This window comes from Corythoichthys intestinalis, chromosome 3, assembly GCF_030265065.1.
Source record: "Corythoichthys intestinalis isolate RoL2023-P3 chromosome 3, ASM3026506v1, whole genome shotgun sequence".
NCBI classification, from domain to species: Eukaryota; Metazoa; Chordata; class Actinopteri; order Syngnathiformes; family Syngnathidae; genus Corythoichthys; species Corythoichthys intestinalis.
This window is the reverse complement of record NC_080397.1, coordinates 15,417,561-15,434,247: the sequence shown is the minus strand read 5'-3', so window position 1 is coordinate 15,434,247 and position 16,687 is coordinate 15,417,561.

The following is a 16,687-nucleotide window of genomic DNA, read 5'->3' as shown; positions in this document are numbered from 1 at the left end:
AAGTGACCCGACATCTACAGGAAGTGACCCTGAACTGCCTCAAAATCAACAGGAAGTGACCCTGGAATGCCTCAAACTCAAAAGGAAGTGACCGAACATGAGCAGCAAGTAAACCCAAAATGCCCCAAAATTAACAGGAAGTGACCTGATATCTATAGGAAGTCTGAGATGCCTCAAAATCCAAAATCATATGTTTTATTTGTGAGGAGGGTCATACCATGGAGCCGAGCCATTTTAATCACATTGAATATCACATGATACCAAAAACACGTCACAGCTGCATGTAACTCGCGGGAGGAAACCTCATGCATACGGCTTTTCCCTTAACCAAACCCCCCCGGAACTATAGAACTTGCTAACATTAGTTCCGTAGGTGAATTCTGTTAAAACTCGCTACAGCATAATATATAAATATATATCTAGTAAGAAAAGTTAGTGAGAGAGAAGCCCGGCCCGGCCCGACCTGAACTGAACGTAATAATTGACATTTTGGGCCCGGGTTAGGGCTCAGGCCTACCTCTATCCCAGATTCAACACACATTGTTCCCTACCTGAACGTAATGTTTGTCTATCGTTGTCGAAGGCAGCTAATAAGTTAAAGACATAGGTCTGATGATACAGTCCTGAGTCCGGCATTTTTTTCAGGGGGAAAAAATGACATTCAAATATATTTGTTTTTCTTTCCAACTATCCCAAAATGGAAATTATTGAAAAGGGTTAGAACAGCAATGGCACACAAGGCTGCGAACAAATTACATATGAAATTCCACTAATTGCGCAGTAACAACAAAAAATCCCTAAAGGTCAAATGAAAAAATATATACGGCAGAAAACACAGACAATGCTGAAAAAGCAGTTTCTGCTCTTGCACCCCTCATTAAAATAAACTGCTGTATTTCAAGCCAAAAGAACTGCTGTGTTGGATAGAACAATGTGTCTATATGCTGCCATAGCAGTTTCATGGAGCCTCAAGCCCACGAACTATTTTTAATTTGTTCATTTTACCCTGGAGACCCCCGTTTACAGACACCACGCAACCGCTTTTGTTTCAAACCAGCCATAAAAAGGATTTTAGAACGACTTCATAAAATTATTCACTCGCATATTATAAACTTTGAAACAAATTACCTCTCAATGAAAAAAATAGTGTCTGTAAATAGGTCACGGATATCTACCTCATAGCTTTCACTTCATTGCATTTTTTTTTTGTCACAGTAACATTTTCCCCGATATATTAGATGATAAATAAATGATCCAAACAAAGAAAAAATGGGGAAAAAAATGTTTAAAAGTGTAAATATTTGAAAAAGAAAATCTGGACCACTCAGTGATATCTGCGATTTCTGCATTGTGACCCTTTGTTATATTACCGTATTTTACCCATAAAATCCCCAAAAAGTCCAGCTGTGGCCATTCACAGCTGTGTCTTGATACCCGGCGAGACGCGCTACACAGAGTTTTTGGATCGAAACAAGGTGCGATAATATCTCATTAAAATGATGGCGTCTTTAATTATGCTCTCTCATGCTCTCACCTCGAGTTACGGTTTAGGGCATGGGTGTCAAACTGTGGCCTGCAGGCCAAATTTGGCCCGCAGTGTAATTTTATTTGGCCCGCATGGCAATTTCAAATTAATATTAGAGCTGGCCCGCTGGTATTACATGGTGCTGTAATGCCACATTCACCGCTTATACTTCAAATCCCATGATGCTCTGCTGTTTTTTTGCCACGTCAAAACAACGTGACAGAGGCAGACACGCCCCTTCCTCTGTATCAGTAGCGTCTATGGTTGCAGTCATGGATGTATTAAGAAGGTAGCGATCCGTCTTCGTGCACAGTCCTTCGGCTAAAACCCTAGTGGACTCTGTATGCCCATTCCTCTCGCCCGGACCACACTGACACCTCAAACTACAGTTGTAACTGTGTTACCCAACCAATAAATGGTGAAAAGAAAGGCAGAAAATAGAACTTTTTTGGCCATTTGGGAGACTGCTCAATTACTCTCCATGTCTGATAGCACTTATTACTTATGTGAGCCATTTTTCTCCTCAATGAAGTTGACGATAACGTCTCACAGGGGACGTCTGACTAACAAACGAACACCTTTGTTCGATAATGAAGGTTTCCTCAGCTCAAACCCTGAGCCCCGATGATGAACTGACATCCAAGAAAAGATGCCAGGTGTCTGGCTTGGGCACATCAGAGTAGATCAGTGTGTGGCAAAAATGAGCAGTAAATACATTTTCTATGAACTTTTTCTAACTACTCCAACTCCTTAATGGTTGATTTATTCATCGTTATGTTTTTTATTTTCAAATTTATTAGCCTGTGTAAGACGCTAATTTTGACATTTATCTCAGAAGGCTGCAAACAGAAAGGAGGCATTCAATTTTTATTTATATTGTATTTAATATGCCATTGATATGTTTTTTAATAATTATTACTATTATTAGTAGTATTATTAGCAACTCAATTTTGCACGCCTGTACTTTTACGTAATATAAGCCTTGCTTGTTCAATATTCACTGTTAAATCAAAACTTGTTTGGTTCCATATTAAAAGGTGTATTTGTTCAACCTTGGCCCGCGGCTTCATTCAATTTAAAATTTTGGCCCAATTTTGGCCCAATGTGAATTTGAGTTTGACACCCCTGGTTTAGGAGGTTACTTTTTTTTTTTTTTTAATGCCCTCCTGTTCAAAAATTTTCTTCCCCCAGAAAATTGAGATTTTAAGCTTTCCAATGATGTAACACACATGCAAATAGGACAATTTTGAAATTTGGCCAAATTGGGGTCTCACAGCGGAACTTCAAGTCACCTGACTGTTTTCTACCATATATAAAGCAAGTAAAACTGAAGTGTTTAACTACTTCTAAAAAGAAAAATAAATGCATTTCTTTTAAAAACCAGATCTTTTTCACCTGATTCAGATCCTTAGAAAACAATACGATCAGGCCTGATTTCTGATCAAGGTGACTTTCAATTTGAGAAACGTATATTACCACTTAAAACGCTATAACTACCGAAACAGATCAAACACCTTCCTACTGTTCTAACCTCTGATATTTTTTCGTAATTTAATTCGTTGGCTGCCATCGGCGGTGATAGATTATGTCCAATGCATTTAGACTGAGAGGGCTGGCATCGGTCAGATTGGAAATCTATCATTGTCAATGGAAGCCAATTACTCTACAGTTAAGATAGAAAAGAAATATTATATATGGTTGATAGTCAAAAGTGAAAAGAGTAAACACGTCATTTACAGTCTGTATGTCCACATCATGTGAACAGCTGATTCCAGATGATGAAATGTTGCAAACATGAGAACGTGCATGTCATAGAGAACATGTGTATGTCAATGTGTACCTTGTGCGTGTGGTTGCATGAGTGTATGAAAGAAGCGGGTTCAACACGTGTGAATATGTGTGTGTATTCACAGCAGGCTTCCAGATGAGGTGACTGCTCAGCTATGCGCCTTGACAACAACCTTGAGATATCTTCCCCTTGGGCCTGTGTGTGTGCACCTCCTGCCAATTTACACACACATGCAAAGGACGAGACTATATCATTAGTTTAATATGGCAACACTGTATTTGTATCGTTTTTCATCAGACATAAAATCGCAACTAATCATACCTTTCGATAAAATTTGCACCTCTGTCGGATGAGCATTTCCATGACAACCACAGTAACAACAATATCTTGGGAAATTCCCCCTCAAATAGACAAGCATAACAGGGCTCTTATGTAAGAAGACTTTCTAGAATGCTTCTGTGGTCTACTCTAAAGGTGCGTCCTTTTTGTTTAAAACTCTCATGTACACATCTTTAAAACATGTATTTTCTTCTATGGTTCTTCGCCTGCAAAGACAGAAGTTTTTATCTCCTATGAAGGAAACAGTCGGCAATGAGAGCCAGATGTGATGATGTCATAGCACCACATGGGCGGGACATTTCAACAGGGGACAGCTGACATTGAGCAAGTCAGTCCAGCTTTATAACAGAGATAGTTAACCTATCGGCTGCTGTTGACTGCAATAGACGTCCAATCAAGGTGTGGAACTTAGGGGGGTTGCGAGGGGCCCAGTTTGCGGGCGTAAAGTGGGCGAGGTTGGGCGGGAGGAGGGGTCAAACAGAAAGTAAGATGACGCACAAAGCTGTAATATAGTGTTTAAGTGGTAAAATATCTCTGCCAGCCGCTTGGTTGTCTGGAGGGCCCAGCACACGCACGCACGCACGCACGCACGCACGCACGCACGCACGCACACACACACACACACACACACACACCGGGCGATTGTCTTGAGGGCCCGCAAATAATTGTCCACTAGCAGTGGCCGGAAAAATGCCATTGTATGTAATTGACATTTCTATAAATTTAAAATAAAGACTTAACCGGTAAAATGTGGTAAACAACTGAGCTTCCAAGCGAGGATTGAACACAAACCTTGTAAATATATACACACACCCCTACATACATACACATACACACATATATATGTGTATATATATATATATATATATACACATATATATATATATATATATATATATATATATATATATATATACATATATATGTGTATATATATATATATATATATATATATATATTTTGGGGCCGTCAAACGATTAAAATTTTTAATCGAGTTAATCACGGCTTAAAAATTAATTAATCATAATTAATCACAATTCAAACCATCTATAAATAATGCCATAATTTTCTGTAAATTATTGTTGGAATGGAAAGATAAGCAAGACTGATATATACATTCAACATACTGTACATAAGTGCTGTATTTGCTTATTATAACAATAAATCAACTAGATGGCATTAACGTTATTAACATTCTGTTAAAGCGATCCATGGATAGAAAGACTTGTAGTTCTTAAAAGATAAATGTTAGCACAAGTTATAGAAATTTTATATTAAAAACCCTCTTAGTGTTTTCGTTTTAATAACATTTGTAAAATTTTCAAACAAAAAATAAACTAGTAGCTCGCCATTGTTGATGTCAATAATTACACAATACTCATGGTGCTGAAACCCATAAAATCAGTCGCAGCCAAGCGCCAACAGAGGGCGACAAAACATCAAAAAACATAAGTAACAAATGGACATGACACTGTGTTGTCATTTTAATCTGTTTGAGCGGTTAAATGTGTCAAATATTTTAACGTGATTAAAAAAATTAAAATACTATTGAGTGATCATGTTTCATGGCCATTGAGGGCATAGGCGGAGTTTATGGTAAGGGGGCAAAATATGTTGATAAACCCAAAATTATCACGTTAACGGGTGGTAATTATTTTTTTTTAATCACGTTACCAAATATAATTGGTAAAACATTTTTAGACTCAAAGATATTGATTTGTATGCCCTCAAATCGGTTAAAAGAAAGCATAAATAATGAGAAGGTCCAAGTAAAATTTTCAAGTATGTCTAATTGAAGTGAGCTGGCTGAATTACATAAATTAAGTAAATGTATCTGAAATGCTGTGTTGATCGTAAATTATAAACTGAGTAGAAAACACTAAAGAAACTCAGCAAATGTACCCATCCATCCATCCCTCCATCCATGGGCGTAGGTTTGGTCTTAAAATTGGTAGGGACGCTGTAACAGCATAACCTGCATATACACTTTTTGCTGGGGGGCGGGATATTAATAAGACTAAACAGATTGGGTGAACAGGGGGCAGGGCTACATTTCTCACGAATATACTGATTTGTTGCCTACGTAAAAATGAAAAAAGTTAAAATTGTTATTTTCAAGGAAAAAAATGGGGAAAATCCGCTTTATTCATATAAAGAAAATTTACAGTGTTTTGTTTTTGTTTTTTTGTTAAAGAAATGTCTGCATAGGCTGCAATTTTTTTTTTTTTAAATGAATGAGGGAGAAAAATAAATTTTAATTAATGAATAAATGAACAGTTAAATTAACGTTAACAGTAGAAAACGCATACAGCACAGGAGGACACTTATCTCTAAGCTGCTTCCATCTCGAGTTTTGCAGCTAAGCAAGTTTACACAGTTTAATGTTATGTAACTATGATGCAGGTCAGACTTTCAGTAGTAGTTTTAGTGGCGTGTTCCCCACCTCCACAACATTGACATCTACTTACAGTGGCTGCTGCGGCTTGCTGAAAAAAAATTCTAATATCCCTCATCTTTGAAGTGGGTGGAGGAGGCGGCATGTTGATATGCATTTCTGTCAGGGTTGTGTGAGTATTTGTTTGTTGTAGTCATCAGCCAATCAAACGTGCGTTTGAGGGGAAAAAATGGACCGGCACATTCAGCAAGTGAAAAGGGTTAAATAAGTCTGAACATAATGAAAATAAATAAATACATTATTATCATTAATAATTATCATCAATTATAATCATTATATAGTTCAAATAAGGTTGCTTAAAAGTTGGTGGGGACAATTTGAGCATCCTGAAAAGTTGTTAGTGTTATGTTCCTACCATCCCTATGCAAACCTATGCCCTTGCATCCATCCATTTCCAACATTATTCATCCTTGTCAGGATTGCGGGAGGCTGGAGCCCATTCCCAGTTGATTTACAGCAAAAGGCGGATAACACACCTAACTGTCGCCGTTTAGTCCTAGGGCAAACACAAATAGAGAACCATACGCACTCACAATATTACACTGCCACTGAATGTGAATCGATCCCACTATTACAAGTCGTGCAACAGTTCCCTCTAGTGGCTAAAAAGAGTAGTCAACGCTTCCTGTTGGAAGACAAAAGGCAACTCCCGTTGATTCATTTATTGGATTGAATTTTCACTCGGAAATGTGATGGGTCATCCAAAAGTGACCCAAAATAGACAAAAGGTATGGATTTCAAAAGTAATTCCGTGGTAGGCTCTTTGTAATACTACAAAATGTGAATTTGCATCCCTCAGCATGTGTTAAAACAAGTAACTTGCTTGTTGTATGGATCTACAATGGTAGCATGGGGGAGGGGGCAACTGCCACCATAAAAGGCTTGCCACTCCAGTCGGCACCGATGAAAACTTAATTTCATTAATTGCCTCGCAATAATGATAATAATAATAATAATATAAAAAAGTACCTACTAGTATAATATATATATTTATTTATTTATTTATGGGGAAAAACACATGTGACTTGATGTTCCGCTCTGAGACCCTGAATTTGGCCAAATTTCAGAATTATTCTATATGCATGTGTGATAGATACATCATTGGAAAGCTTAAAATCTCAATTTTCTGGGGGAAGAAAAATTTTGAACAGGAAATCATTTTTATAAAAAAATTAAAAAAAAAAAAATTGTGAAGCAGCAAAATCCTCACTGGAAGTGAGAGCATGAGAGAGCATAATTAAAGACGCCATAATTTTAACGAGATTTTATCGCGTACTTACCTTTTTTCGATCCAAAAACTCCATGTAGCATGTATCACCGAGTGTCAAGACACAGCTGTGAATGGCCACAGCCGGATTTTTGGGGGATTTTATGGGTGAAACATGGAGACATCAAGGACATCAAGACATCAAGGAGTGGTCGTGTCAGGAAACGCAGGCAGGCAGGTGGTGTGGACCCAAATGCAGGGAAACAAAAACGCAACAAGGCAGGTAGCGGTGAACTCAAAAGATGTCTTAATAATAACTAACAAAAACACAAAGTACAACCAAAAGGACTGGGGATCAAAAAGGCAATGTTCAAACAAAACTTACTTACATAATCGGAGGGACTGCTACACGAGGGCTAGGACAGGACTTGACATCGACATTGACAATGACGCAACAAGGAGTGAAAAGAAACTGGGAGCTTATATACACACACGCAGACAAAGGGTAACGAGACAACGAGGAACAGCTGGGTGACACAGGAGGATGCAGATTGGAGGATACACTAGGAGCAGGAACAACAGGTGAAATATATGGGCAATCACAGGGACACACTAGGAGGTAACCAACTCAAAACCTAACAGGTCGAGATTTTCTTTTTTTTATATATTTACCCTTTAAAACTTTTTTTTCAATTTTTCTTTGTGTGGATTGATTATTTATCATCTAAAATATTGGGGAAAATGCGACAGTAACCAAAAAAAATATATATATACAATTAAGCGATAGTTATGAGGTAGATATCCGTGACTTTTTAACAGACATTTTTTTTTTCATTGTGACCTAATTTGTTTAAAAGTTTTGAATAATTTTTAATGTCTTTTTTTTTTTAAACTAAATATTAGACGTCAATTAATGATTTTGAGCTAAAAAGGACAGACATTTCGAACAATAACTATAATATAATATAATATAAAAGCGGTTGCACAACGTCTGTAAACGGAGGTTTCCAGTGTAGAAAGGACAAATTAAAAATATTTTGGGAGCTTAATGCGCCATGAATCTGCTATGGCAGCATATAGACATATTGTTCTATCAAACACATCAGTTCTTTTGGCTTAAAATACAGCAGTTTATTTTAAAGAGGGGTGCAAGAGCAGAAACTGCTTTTTCAGTCTCTTCTGTGTTTTCCGCCATATACTAATATACAGTATATAATATAATATGAAGGTTAGTTTCTTAGTTTCCCCATATCAGTGTGTGAATGTCACTTTTTGTAGTGTCTACATCCGAGTTTTTAGCAAACTCGGATTAAATATGTGTACACATCTGCCATATGGTGACACTAGGGGCGCAACAGTAATTGAATGTGGCTCTCGATATCAATTTGTTAAGGACAACTGAACGTTTTCCGATTAAAATGCAAAAATGATTCCATTTTCGGTATGCTGTAAGAATCATCAACAAAACAGTCATGCACATCAAAACTGATTTAAATTTTATATTGCTTTAGGTGAAACAGAAGTGTACTATGAATTGTATTAAATCAATTGAAGGACTATGAATCAAATTGTCGCAGAATATCGTGTCATTGTCCAAAGAATCGATGACGTATTATACCGTCATGAAAGATTTGCCACCCTCAAAAAGTTCCTGCCCTACTCTCGCTACCCCAAAAATATTTATTTTTTTAGATCCGCCCCTGCAAGCAAAATTAAATGGTTGATTTTATTTTTCTTTTATCCCAGACAATTGTCTTAGGTTGTTTTGTTTACCTGACATGTTTTGGCGACTACTTCTGCCTTCATCAGAGTGTCACTGATGTTGGTGTGACGTGTCTTTATCAGCTGATGGATGAAGGCGTGACTCACCTGTCAGATTTGACAAGCGAGTCACAACCTCTGCTGACCATTCCCTCTTCCAGGATGCTGGTCCAGGTAGTGGAGAGTGAAGGAATCTGACCTTTTAGCCAGATTGCCGGAACCAAGTTAGCCGAACCGCCGGACCCGCGCTGGGGCAGATCCAACAACCTGGGCCGGTGAGATTCCGACTGCCTGGCCAAACGGCCAAACTCCGTGCATTCACCTTACTCTTAACCCCTTCTACTAACTCCATTTTGAAAGCTGGAAAAAGGCTTCGAAGCGCAAGTTTACAATTTATTCAGGTTGACAGCGATAAAACGGCAAGGCGAAACAGAAACAGACTCAAGCGAGGAGGCAGACTTGTTCCAAAGTCACCATATCACAAGTCAACAAAAGATTCCTGAGAAAAATGGCAACGATTAGTTAAACATGCAGTCTTTTTGATGGCTCTCGCGGGGCGGGCAGTGCGCAGAAGAAGGGTGTTTTTAGGCTTTGTTTAGGATTATTGTCTGTTTGTGGATTGGACAGGAGGATTCGGGAGTTACTGTTGTCAGGGCAACGAGGGTTGTGGATTTGCCACCTCAGCGTCATAGGGGTCTTGGAGCCTTATCAATCGTGTTATCAGTTGGATATTGGGCGTTTGGGGCTCCGTGCCGAACTTTATGTCAGGGAGTTCCAGCAAGAAATTCTAGCCACTTTCACCCCTGCTTATGCCCTATATTCTGCTCGTTTTTCTTCAACTATGGTATAATAAGTGCTATTTATTTTATATTAGGTGTTTTAGAGTAATACAGTCAAACAGTAAATACGAGAAACGATACTTTTCCCTGATTGATTATATCAAGTGTGTTAGAGTAGTACAAACAGGCGATCGGTAAATACGAGAAAAGATACTATTCCCTCATTGATTATATTATGTGTGTTAGAATAATGCAAACAGACGGTGCTTATGAGAAAAGGAACTATCTCCTTCAAGAGCTTTGTTTTCTTCGGTGCGGATGACTCTGGCCTTTTCCCAGTCCATAATGTGATTTTCCCTTTTTCAGTGGTCGATGATGGCTGACTTGTGGTTATCCTGTTGCGCTCGTTCTTTTATTGCTCTTGTTTGTCTTACTGCTTACTCCTTCTCAAACTCCTTCTTGTGTTCCATTTTTCTTTTAATAAAGCTCATCCTTGTCTCCCCGATATATGATTTATTGCATGATTTGTATGGAATTTCATATATGGAGTTGTTTTCTGGGTGGATTTTGTCTTTTGGATTGACCAATATCTGGCAGAGTGTTGTGTGTGGTTTGACCGGTGTGTTTATGTTGTATTTTTTTCACCACTCTTTGGATACATTCCGTGACTCCTCTCACGTATGGCAATGTCACCATCTCTCTGTGTTCTTGTTTTGTTTAATTTATGCCCCTCCCCCTGTGTTGTGTTGTTTTTAACCTATCCTGCACCTTTTGCTATTGCCCACTGTGGATACTGACACCTTTTTACTGCATGTTGTATGTGCTTTTCCTCCTGTGTTCTGTCATCCGGGTCAGTGATTATTGTCGTACATTCATGTATTGTTCTTTCTACTGACAGTTTGTGGATAGTGGGGTGTTCAGATGTCCGTGGGAGGTATTGGTCGGTGTGTGTGGGTGAATTTGACGCTGCCGGTGGTGTCTATGGTGTTGAGGTGGTCCGCGAGTCGTTGTGTATGTCCTGTTTTTACTTTTTCCAGTATGTCGTCTACATAGCGTTTCCATAGTGTGGGTCTGTATTCATCTGGGGATATTGTGAGTGCTTTCTGTTCTTGCTCCTCCATGAAGAAATCGCACAAGATAGCAGACAGTGGGTCTCCCATGGTGAATCTTTCCTTTCGTCTTTAGATGGTGTTTCTGAATTGGAAGTGGCGATGAAATGGAGTAACTCAGTGATGTCCTGTGCTGTTAGAATTTAGAGTTTTTAGAGTTTTTTTTATAGAGTTTTTTGAGTGTCCTGTCAGCAATTAGTCTGTTGTGCACTGTATGTATTGTTGCCTGTGTGGGTGTTTTTGTAAAGAGTGAAATGACATCATGAGGTGTGAACATTTCATCTTTCTGTACTTTTATGTGTGTGAGTTCTGCGGCAAGTTGTTTTGAGTTTTTGCAGTGTTTATCTGTGAGTCCCAGTAGTGGTTTTATTATTTCTGTGAGTGCTTTTGAAAGATTGCATGTGACTGATCTATGCTGTCTAGTATGCTGCGGAGAGGTGTACCTGGTTTATGGATTTTTTGTGTGCCGTGGATCCTGGGGATAATGTTTGCTGTGGGTAATAAGTGGTTATATGACTGTGTATTTTATTGTCGTTGAGTCGTTGAGTATCACTTAGTTTTTTTTTTTCTTGTTTTCTTTTGGATCTTTTTATAACACATCCGCCTGTCAAATCTGACAGGTGAGTCACGCCTTCATCCATCAGCTGATAAAGATGCGCCACACCAACATCAGTGACACTCTGATAAAGGCGGAAGTAGTCGCCGAAACATGTCAGGTAAATAAAACAACCTTGGACAATTGTCTGGGATAGAAGAAAAAAAATCAACTAATCTATAAATGTAGACAAAATGAATTCAATACAACAAGATTAGATGGGTTATTGAAAGTGTTTCATTACACGTAGAATAAATCTACAGTGCTAAGTAAACATGTTCAAACAGAACTGTCTGTGTGTCCAACACGTTTTGTTAAGTGGTTAAGTGATGTGTCCAAAAATGACAATATTCTGAGTCGACACAGACACTCATATTGACCTCCCCAAGATTGGATTTGAAACAATATCAAATATCCATTCTAGTGTGCCAAAAGTGTCTAACAAATATCCAAGTCATACTTAAGTGTTATGAATAATACCCTAGTCAGCAAAAAAGCAACTCCCTGAAGTGGTGACTCATCCATCAGAGCAAATGGTGAGCTGGAAATTTCAATCAAGGCTTTGCTGAGGGATCAGAAGAAGCCGCATGGGGAATGCGAAGTGGCGTCGCCATGGTGATGCTTAGTGATGAGTCTGACGATCATGATCTTGAGGCGGGTGATCGCGGAAAGTTGTGGTTGTGGGATGCGAATTAGCTCGTGCGCGTCCAATGAACTGGTGGACACGCGCACGAGCCTATGAGAGGGGCATGTGTAGTGATATCATGCTTTCACACTGGGCTGCCGCTAGTGTGAAACAGCCTTTTAAAAGGCAGACTACGGTGTGGTAGCACATATCGAGCTCGTCAAGTGTTCACAACCTGCCCTGCCTTTACAGTCCTATAGATCTGACGTCTACTGCCCGTGGCAGAACAAATGTCAACAGGGCCCGTGTGCGATGAGCATAAACGGAACCCCCCAAGTGGACCGTCTAATTGGAGGGCAGGTGGATTTTTTTTGTTTTTTTGTAGGCCCCTACAGACAACTGGCCAAACGGCTAGAATTTTAACACTTAAAGACTATATTACAGCTCTGCACATCATCTTACCTTTCTGTTTGACCATCCCCTCACCCAACCAGGCCCACTTTACACCCGCAAACCGGGCTCCTTAGACGTCTGGGCGTGGTTGCACCCCCCCCCCTTAAATTCCGCCCTTGGATCGGACATCTATTGCCATCAATCCCACTGAAACATCATATTTAACTGATAAATCATGACAATTTAGGAAAAAGTTCCTCATGAGCGTTCTTTGTCAGTGTGAACTAACACAAATTCATTATCATTATTTTAGCATTAATATTAATTATCACAGTATATATATACACAACAAAATCACGAGTATTAATTTAACTCAGAGATAAAATCAACACTTTATATACAGTAACTCTCACAGATTCTGAGTTACACTTTGGAAAGTGCTAATATTTTAACTCATTAATAGTAGAGCTGAAACGATTGCTCGAACAATTCGAGTAACTCGATTTTAAAAATTGGCATTTTCTCCGCTTCGAGGAATCGTTTAATTTTTTCAGTTCCAAGCATGACATTTTGCCCAGACTACTTTTAATGCGGCACGACGCACTGACGTCAAGTACGCAGAGGAAGAAGGGAGAAGCGGTGGATATATTTGATTTCAACCACGCATTAATATAGAGGTCACGACAAAGAAGCCGACGAAAGCGAAGAGAAAGGCACCAAGGAAAAGCAGAAAATGTCAAAAGTGTGGGAGCATTTCAAGCTAGAGACCAGGGCGAACACTGTTTCATGTATTTACTGTAAGACAGCGCGAGTTTACTCCGAGAGCGGAGGAGTGGCACTCGTGACAAAGTAAAATTAAGTTAACGTAGTGCTCATAAATAAGATTAAAGTTCATGTACCCAGATAGCTGACCGACATTGAAAAGATCAACATTTTGCTGACGATCTTATATTGTTGAATCAACGGTGACACCAGACGTTGATTTGTCATCCCTTTTGCACTTTTGCCAATCACAGCAAATGCACAGTTTCTCACAATTTTGGCAACTTTGTCATTTTGTGTCATGCTAAGGGTTTTATATTTAAGTAATAATGACAAACGTGGTTCTTTCTACCGTAAGACATCATTGCGGTTAAAGGCTCTGAAAAAGTGCAGCAGGCTTACCTTTAAATTAAATGAGGCATTTCCAGTAGAGTTCCTTTGAGGTGAGTCTCCGTCATCCCGGTCAACCAAGAACACAACTATTTTTTGACCAAAACTCCTACTCATCCACAATTCAGTGACTTTTCAATCATATTTCCTGGTCAATCATAAATAAACTATTTGTCAACATTAGTTCATCAACTATAAAACAATGTTAACCCAACCATCGCCTCACATACCATAGAACAATTGTTTCAACGTCACTACATGTGTCATTGGTATTTGCAAAATTGATTCAATACTGATTATTGTCGAAAGTTTCAATGTGAACCATACTGATTTTGATGGAAAATCACTGTTTATTCTGCTATCTGGGTACCTAACTGTCTTAGTACTGTAATTAAAGCAAACTGTGAATTTTAGCTCAGTAGCTTGACACAAATGAAAATTAAATTGAAACACATGGGGAAAAACACCTAACTTCTAAGTGATGTGTGTTATCAAGCATAATGACATGTTTAGGTTCGAAATAAGAATTGAATGAATGATGAAATGAATTTTTTTTTTTCCTAGTCACACCTGAGATGCAATTGTTGGTTGGCTGTTTCCAACAATGAACATCTATAATAAAGATGTTGTCTAAAAACGGTTCAATATTAAGTGCAATGTCTTGTTTTCTCATGTATATTTATAATCGTTGTTTACCTAAAAAAATGTTTTATCCGATTACTCGATGAGATTTTCAGTAGAATACACCATTACTAAGACATTCGAAAGATGCAGCCCTAATTAATTGTGTTAAATATCTGTCACTGTCAGAATTATTCCAGCCTAAATGTATGCGAGGGTACACAAACCAACAGCGAACAAATCAGGCTCCAGAGAGAGGTTGGCTGGAGTAAAGTCGGTGGTCTTCTTTCTCATGACAAGAGCGGGCTAACAGATGAGCAGGCAGTGATAGCCAACTGCATCTGGGAAACAAAAAGCAAATTGAGTTCGATCGAGACGTCTCTGGATAATAGAAGCTGAATAAGAACGGGCCGCTTAAGTATGCTGTAGATGATGATTTTCTGCAAATGGTCCCAGGTTCACTCACCTGTCCAATCCTGCAAATACACTGTTGACACACCCACACACACACTGAGTTAACTAACAGTTGTTTTCTGAGATATGCGCTTAAACTGGATGTGGCCTATTAACTCAGTTAGGAGTACAGCATACTTACCTAACTCTACCAGGGCTGTTTGTGTTAAACTCATTTAATTACCGTAATTTCCCGACTATAACGCGCACTTTTTTCCCCCAAAATCAACTTGTAAAATCATGGTGCGCATTATACACGGGTACAAGGATGGAGACAGAAATCTATATATATTATTAGAGATGTCCCGATCGATCTCGTCATTTTCAAAGTATCGGAATCGGCAAAAAAATATCGGCCATGCCTGATTTTAATATATATATATTTTTTTATTTAATTTGTTTTCTAATTGTATTTAACGTTACAGACATAATGTTACACACATCCAGAGTCTTTAGTTTAGGCTTAAGGTAGGGTTAAAAAAAATATCCCGACAATGGCGGCAATTAATTAATTAAAAAATGTGTCACGTTAAAATATTCAACGCAATTAATGTATGCACTGCACGACCCTCTCAATCATTGTAGTGCTCAATCTGTAATGACGCTGTTTTACCATTATAGAGATATAAAAGGCAGCGCAAAATGACAATAGTGAATTTTGGCAGCCTTTGGAGCCTTCCTTTAATTGGCTAAAGCCTTACAATCCCTCTCCCTATGACTAGAAATATCATGGGAAGCAATGTCGAGAAGCAAGATGGCTAATGATCATTGTCTTAACACCATAAGTTATTTCCCAAAGCTGAGAAGATATATCCACTGGTAGCACGACGCAGTCATGGGTCCACTTCCCATCATGCATTTGGGATGGCCACAGTATAATTTACTGAAAGCTCAACAAATACACTAGATGGCAGTATTTAGTCACAATATACAAAGTCACAAATCTTTCTATCCGTGGATCCCTCTCACAGAAAGAATGTTAATAATGTAAATGCCATCTTGAGGATTTATTGTCATAATAAACAAATACAGTACTGTATGTACTGTATGTTGAATGTATACATTCGTCCTAGTTTTTTTCATTTTTTTCTTAATGCATTGCCAAAATGTATACGATCGGGAAATATCGGGATCGGCAGATACTCAAACTAAAACGATCGGGATCGGATCGGGAGCAAAAAAACATGATCGGAACAACCCTATATATTATATATATATATATATATATATAATTTTTTTTTTTTTTTTTTTTTTTATTGACACGGCCATGTTGTGTTGAAGAAACGTATGCGGCGATTCGTTGCCGACCATTATGGTACGTGTCGTCACCATTTTGTTTCGGTAATACTTCACTCTGACGGGCCGAATGATATCGTCCGTGTTAAATTCGGCTTTTTTCACTCTTCATAAAGCACAGAATTTAGTTTCTTGAACTCATTTGAGTCAACGTTTATTGCAGCTCCGCAACTCGGACCATGACAAACGTAATACAACACAGACTTCCGGTGTCCGTCAACTATATCTGTCCCTCGGGAAACTCAAACCCAAATAACAATAGTTCCTATTGTTACTGTCGTGTCGACAGCGATGAGCTCTCTCGGATTTCGGACTTACGTTGTCACTTTCATTTTACCGTATTAATCCATGTAGGAAACATTTACCCATCATGATGAAACGAGAAAGTTATACAGCAGCCTTTAAAAGAAAAATCACATCTGTTTTCTTTTCTCCTGGATTCTGGTAAATTCAAGAAGTTATCAGATCATATTACCGTACATATTGTCAGTTTACGGTAATGTTTTGAACTACCAATGTGCTATGCTTGTGCTGTGTTTCACCAGTCAGTAAAATGAGATTTCTGTATCTGTACACAAGCTGTTTTCT